General features: G+C 44.4%; 1 non-coding gene across 1 annotated transcript; it reads right to left on the bottom strand.

Annotated features, from left to right (window-relative positions):
• Positions 1-237: 237 nt before the first annotated feature.
• TRNAL-CAG lies at positions 238-318 on the bottom strand. The gene has a single exon. It is a non-coding gene; the product is annotated as a tRNA-Leu (tRNA).
• Positions 319-5,733: the final 5,415 nt, after the last annotated feature.

Here is a 5,733-nt window from a genome sequence, read left to right as displayed (position 1 = left end):
ATTATGGTAGATAGTAAGAATTTCAGATTTAAAATCGTTAATTTTCATTGTATTTATATATTCTTCATATTTAACAGGTAGTGTCACTACAGTTTGTTATATTTAAATCTGTCTGAAAATCATGGGATATTTAAAAAGACCCTTCACACTTGTAATTGATTCACTCGACTCTACTCAGCGATTTGATTTCCAAATAATAATTTTTTTTTTGAAGATCGAATAAAAAATATTGATTATTGTCAAGAATGGGATTCGAACCCATGCCCTTTCGGACCAGTACCTGAAACTGGCGCCTTAGACCAACTCGGCCATCTTGACACATTGGAAGTTGTGTCATATTTAAATTTTATCAATATAATAAATTGAAATATTCTTAGAATAACGATATTATGACAATACGTTGTAAAATTTCCTCTGAGTTGGAGTTGTATAGATTTCTCTTATTAAGTGGTGGATCTTGAGCTGTCTTAGATGTGCATAGAAAGTCCAATTTTAATTTCAGGATATTTATTGACTTTTGCAGGAAATTTTTTTCTTACCGGTCAAAATGGCAAAAAAAAAAAAAAATACATTGCCAAAGATTGAAGTTTGCAAGGAGATGCAGCGGCAACAAGTAAGAAAAAAAGGTTTTCTTCTCTTTCGTCCGTTCAATAGTACCTTTAAAAGCTCTTTGTTTTTTTTCTTTCAAAGTTTCAATAATTGTCGGATACCATAAAAACGGTTTCAAAATTCATTTTTATATCAAAAAAATGAACGCTTCAACCATGTATTTTAACACCAGTCAGAAAGTTATATTTATTATTTCTCTTTGTTTTTTGGTGCAACTAAAATTATTCTCCACTTTGCCTCAAACTCCATCAAATTATCTTCCAGCAATCTAGCTTGCTTCATGAAGGATATACGCAGTTATGTTAACCTGCCGCAGTGAGTGGCGAGCATCAGAATCATGAACAGAGAGGGCGAGCAAATTGATCAAATTAATTAATTAGTCGTGGTAATCAATGAATTGCTTGTGGACTTACTGAGTTCGGTCCAGACAATGATGGCGATACCGCCGAAGTAGAAGTTAATCTAACTCGGCCACCATGCAAGCTAAAACGCTCCAGACAAAAATGAAGGCGAAGTATCCGCAGTAGCATGCCGTGCGACCACTCCGCTTGACCTTGCATCAGTAACCAGATCAGCACAGTAAAGTCATGCCCAAGTAACCACATCGGACAATGCTACTACAGCCGAGAAGCTACCCCGCTCGGTCTAGACACGTGCAGCAACCAGACAGTGGAAGTATCGGCCGAGCGGCTATCTCGCTCTGCTAAGTAGAAGATTCATCAGCCAGACAGCGGACCCCAGTTAAGCGGTCACCCCGTTGGGCTGAGCCACAGACACCAAGAGATATCCTTCTACATCTTTTTGGGAGTTAATTCTGCCGACATGCGGCATAGTCAGACAGAGGATCGTACGACGGAAGCTTCCACTATCACTTCAGAGATATGCTTGGCTTGTTAAGGTACTGTATCAGAGACACTTTACTGACATGACTATTCGCGGAAGGTTTAGGATAGTGCACCCACTTTAAGAAGCATGCACACATGCTACAGGAACCCTATATAAAGGGGAGTCTAGGCATCGGCGGGGGTATGCTTTTCTTGCAATCTCTATGGTAGGCTACAGTTTGCTTTGCTTCTTGTTTCGCCGGAGATTGACTTGAGCGTCGGAGGGCCATCGCCGAGGACCCCTTCCCGGCTCGGCACTGACGCTGCTTGTGTTGCAGGCAAGCGCGGAGTCCTTTGGATATCAGCAGGAGTGTCACGTCCCCAACATCCACTTCCTTGACTTTTGAACAGGATCATATTTAGTGTCGTCTGTGAGAACGATATCTGAATCCGAACCGAGAAGATGGAAGATGCTGGACGGCTAACTACTGTGACACTCAGGCAAGAGGAGTTGGAGATGCTCATGCAAGCACAAGCCACAAAGATGATGGAGCAGCAACAACAAGCGATAGCAGATCAGCTAGCACTGCAACCTGCAACCTCCATGGCCGATCGGCGAGCGGGGCAAGAAGACCGAGTGGAGTAGCTCTCCATATGGGGGCATAATCGAAGGCAAATCGGCACCCCAGGGGAAGCGCCGCCCGCGCCAATCCGCTTCCATCGGGCTTTATTCCAAACCCCCTCAGAGATAGCTCAAGCGCATCAGGAGCGAGGGTCATCATTTGACGAGGCACCCGTACGAGACGCAAGGAAAGAAAAGGCACCCCGGGACGTCACATCCCCCGAATGGATCAACAGACATTTCTCAAAGGAGATCTTACAAGACCCTCTACCTCGACATTATACCTCATTCGCAATCGAGACGCACAACGGGACGATTGACCCAGATGATCAACTGGATCGGTTCAACAATGAAGTCATGCTGCATCAGTACACGGACGGTGTAAAGTGCAAAGTCTTTCTCACGACTCTTTCCGGATCGGTGCAACGTTGGTTCAGAATACTTGCCGAACGGCTCGATATGAAGTTTTAAAGACTTCCGAGCTGCCTTCTAGCACCACTTCGCCAGCAGTCGACGCTACCAGAAGACGAGCGTCAGCCTCTTCGCCCTAAAACAAGGATCCAAAGAAGTGCTCTGACGTACATCCAGCGCTTCAACCAGGTCACCATGAATATCCCTTCGGTCTCGTTTGAGACCATGATGAATGCCTTCACCCAGGGGCTTACCGAAGGGGACTTCTTTCGGTCACTCATCCGAAAGTCACTCCCGGACTTCGACCACATGCTGAAAAAGGCCAATGAGTATATCAATATGGAAGAAGTCCAAGTGGTCTGACGAAAGGAGGCGCCGATCGAGCATCCGACACCGACCAAACGTAGACCAACTAGCAGCCATATGCTGCCCAAGAGACCGAGGGCTAAAGGATCACGGCTAGCTGCATCAAGAAACTAGGACACATGTCGTACAACACGTGGTGTCTAGTCGGCCTAAGGCATCCAAGGGCAAGGTATAGACGCCCATGTTTTGCTCGTTTCACCAGTCGGCAACGCATAACACACGGGACTGCCGAGAACTGAGCTAATCATCAGCCGACCGACCCCCAGAGGATATCGTCGTCGCTCCCCATCTCCTGACCGACGGGATCATCGCCACTCGACCGAGCAACAAGAAGATAGAAGAGAGTGTTGGCGCTACTCGAAATTCCGTTCTGTTTCCCTTGTACAAAAATTTGTACAAGCACAGAACTATTTCTAACAATCCATGTTCTTTATTAGAAGTTAAACTTGGATTGCAAACGAAACTTAACATTATTAATCCAAGTTCAACCCATGTGTTCATCAGAAGTTAAACCATATTAGAGAAATTAATTAAATATCTTTTTCAAGGATTGACTTCCAGGTCGTTGGCGAGGCACTCGGCCTTCTTGGGTATGGGATCATCCATCACTTCCTAGTCAAAGCCTTTCAAAGAAATTGAATATTTAAACTCCTTACAGTAAACCCTAGGTTAAACTATAGAGATCTCAATCAAAGCATAAGATCGCTAGCCTCTTGTGTTGGTATTTCAGGATCCATACAAAGGAAAAATAAACTAGTACACAGCTAGCGGAAATAATTAACTAGTTATACCTTTCTTTGTAACTTAAAGACCTCTTGATTTTCTGCTGTGAACATAATTAACTAGTTATGTTCACAACCAGGGCACCCTAAAGGTTTCAGGCGCCCCGAACCTCATATATAAGGAGGGTCAAGGCTGGAGTCAGGACAACAACTCTCAATTCGATCTCTGGTGCTCCTGCGATGCTGCGAAAGCTCTCCGACAAAGTTCTAGTTTGTTTTTTCCTTTTCTAATTGTTAGTTTTTATTTTACTAATTAATTCCTGTACTTCAATTCTGTAATTACTATTCGAATTATTAGTAATTGCCCAACAAAAGCACCTTTGTGTGCGGGCCTTGAAGTAGGAGTCGCCAAAGGCTCCGAATCAAGTAAATCTTTGTGTCGTCTTTGGCTCGTTTCTTTATCCGTTGTGCTTAACTCTTTTCGATAAAATTTTAAATTGATATTCACCCCCCCTCTATCGAACGATCATGATCCAACAATTCCTTCCCTACCCGATCCCAATCAGCCATCGACCATCTTCTCCTCTTTGTCGTTGGCACAGCTCCATTGCTACCACCGATCATCGACCACCAGCGACATCGTCACCTACCAGCTGGCCACTTTGCTGGTGTGGATTCCAACCATCGTCGCCAGGTCCTACCACGACTGTAGACGTGACCACCATCGGCTCCTTGCGAGGGATCTGATCGACAATGTTGACTCTAGCCTTCGGTTGATCCCTTCCTCCCTCTCCCTCTCCTTTTCAGACCTGAGCAGGGCACTGGTCGTGTCCTAGTGCTGTCGTGTGGCTTTGCTCACACCACTGTGACACTGTTTCTTCATCGGAATTGGATCACGGCCACTGGCGACAACCAGTCGCAACCTCTACATACCCCAAGTTTCTGAGTTCTCTTCGGCCATGAGTGCACAGCAGAGTAATCACATTGAGGGTGAGTTTGTATTGGTGTTGGTATATCCGAATCTGAAGATATGTTTGGTGTTGAGAGTCTTATGCTTAATAGATTTTCCCTATTTTCTTAACTCTGGCTGATAGAGTTGTTCCGACCATCTTTCCGACAGCAAGGGGTTTTCTCATAGTGGGATGATTTAGGATAAAATGGATTAGGCTTCAGTCAGCACATATTTTGAGTGATTTGTAGCTCTGGCCATCCTTGTTTGTGGGTGATCCATAGCTTGGGCCACCATTTCCTACAGCAAGATTTTCAGTAGTGGGATATAGAGGAGCAACCAGATTAAGATATGGATGGAGATTTGGTTATATTTCTGTGATGGATTGGTGGATATGGATTTGTATCAAATTATGTTAGAGATTTATAATCTGTTGTTGTTTGGATAATTAGTGATTAGTGGATTTTGAAGGATTTATGATGGGATTTGATTAGTAATTGATTTGTGTAGGACCGTTAGATTCGATAGAGGGGGGGTGAATATCGATTCGAAAAAGACGAGTATAAACGCAACGGAAAAAGATAAAGTAGACACAAATATTTTTACTTCGTTCGGAGCCTGTGACGACTCCTACTCGAAGGCCCGTGGTCCTTGACCACTTTCGTTGGGCAATCACTAGCAAGTCGAAATATGATTACAGAAAAAGTACAGGAGATGCTAGTAATAATAAAGCAATACCGACAAAGAGAAAATTAAGCAAAAACCGGAAGAGCACTTATGTCGGAGCGTTGTTGACGTCGCACTTGAACGTCGAGCAGCAAGATCAGCAGAAGAGTTCTCAGTCAAAGTTAATTCTGAAGCTCCTGTCTGGGGCTTCTTTTATATGCTGTTCCGGGCGCCTGGATCCCTGTGACATAACTGCTCAAATCAAGATGCTCCACGTAGCGACGAGTTGTCTGGATAAAATTCGCCTTCCGGGCGCCCGGATCCCCTCCGGGCGCCCGGACCACCTTGTTCCAGAAAGACTCCTTTTTCCTGCAAAACAAGGTTAGTCCGAGGCAAATATATATCCTATTAAACAAATGGTTAGCACAGTTAAAGTTCAACAGATAGATAAAGAGAGTATGACTTAGATTCCGTCTTTTCGAGACCGGAATCTAGTCACGATCTCGACTTAGACATCCGAAATGGATCTAAGGCGGATCGACGCCTAATGCCCCCTTCCCGGGA

Source organism: Zingiber officinale, chromosome 7B (assembly GCF_018446385.1).
Source record: "Zingiber officinale cultivar Zhangliang chromosome 7B, Zo_v1.1, whole genome shotgun sequence".
Lineage (NCBI taxonomy): Eukaryota > Viridiplantae > Streptophyta > Magnoliopsida > Zingiberales > Zingiberaceae > Zingiber > Zingiber officinale.
Note: the sequence above shows the minus strand (reverse complement) of the source record. Positions and strands in the feature narration are given on the sequence as shown.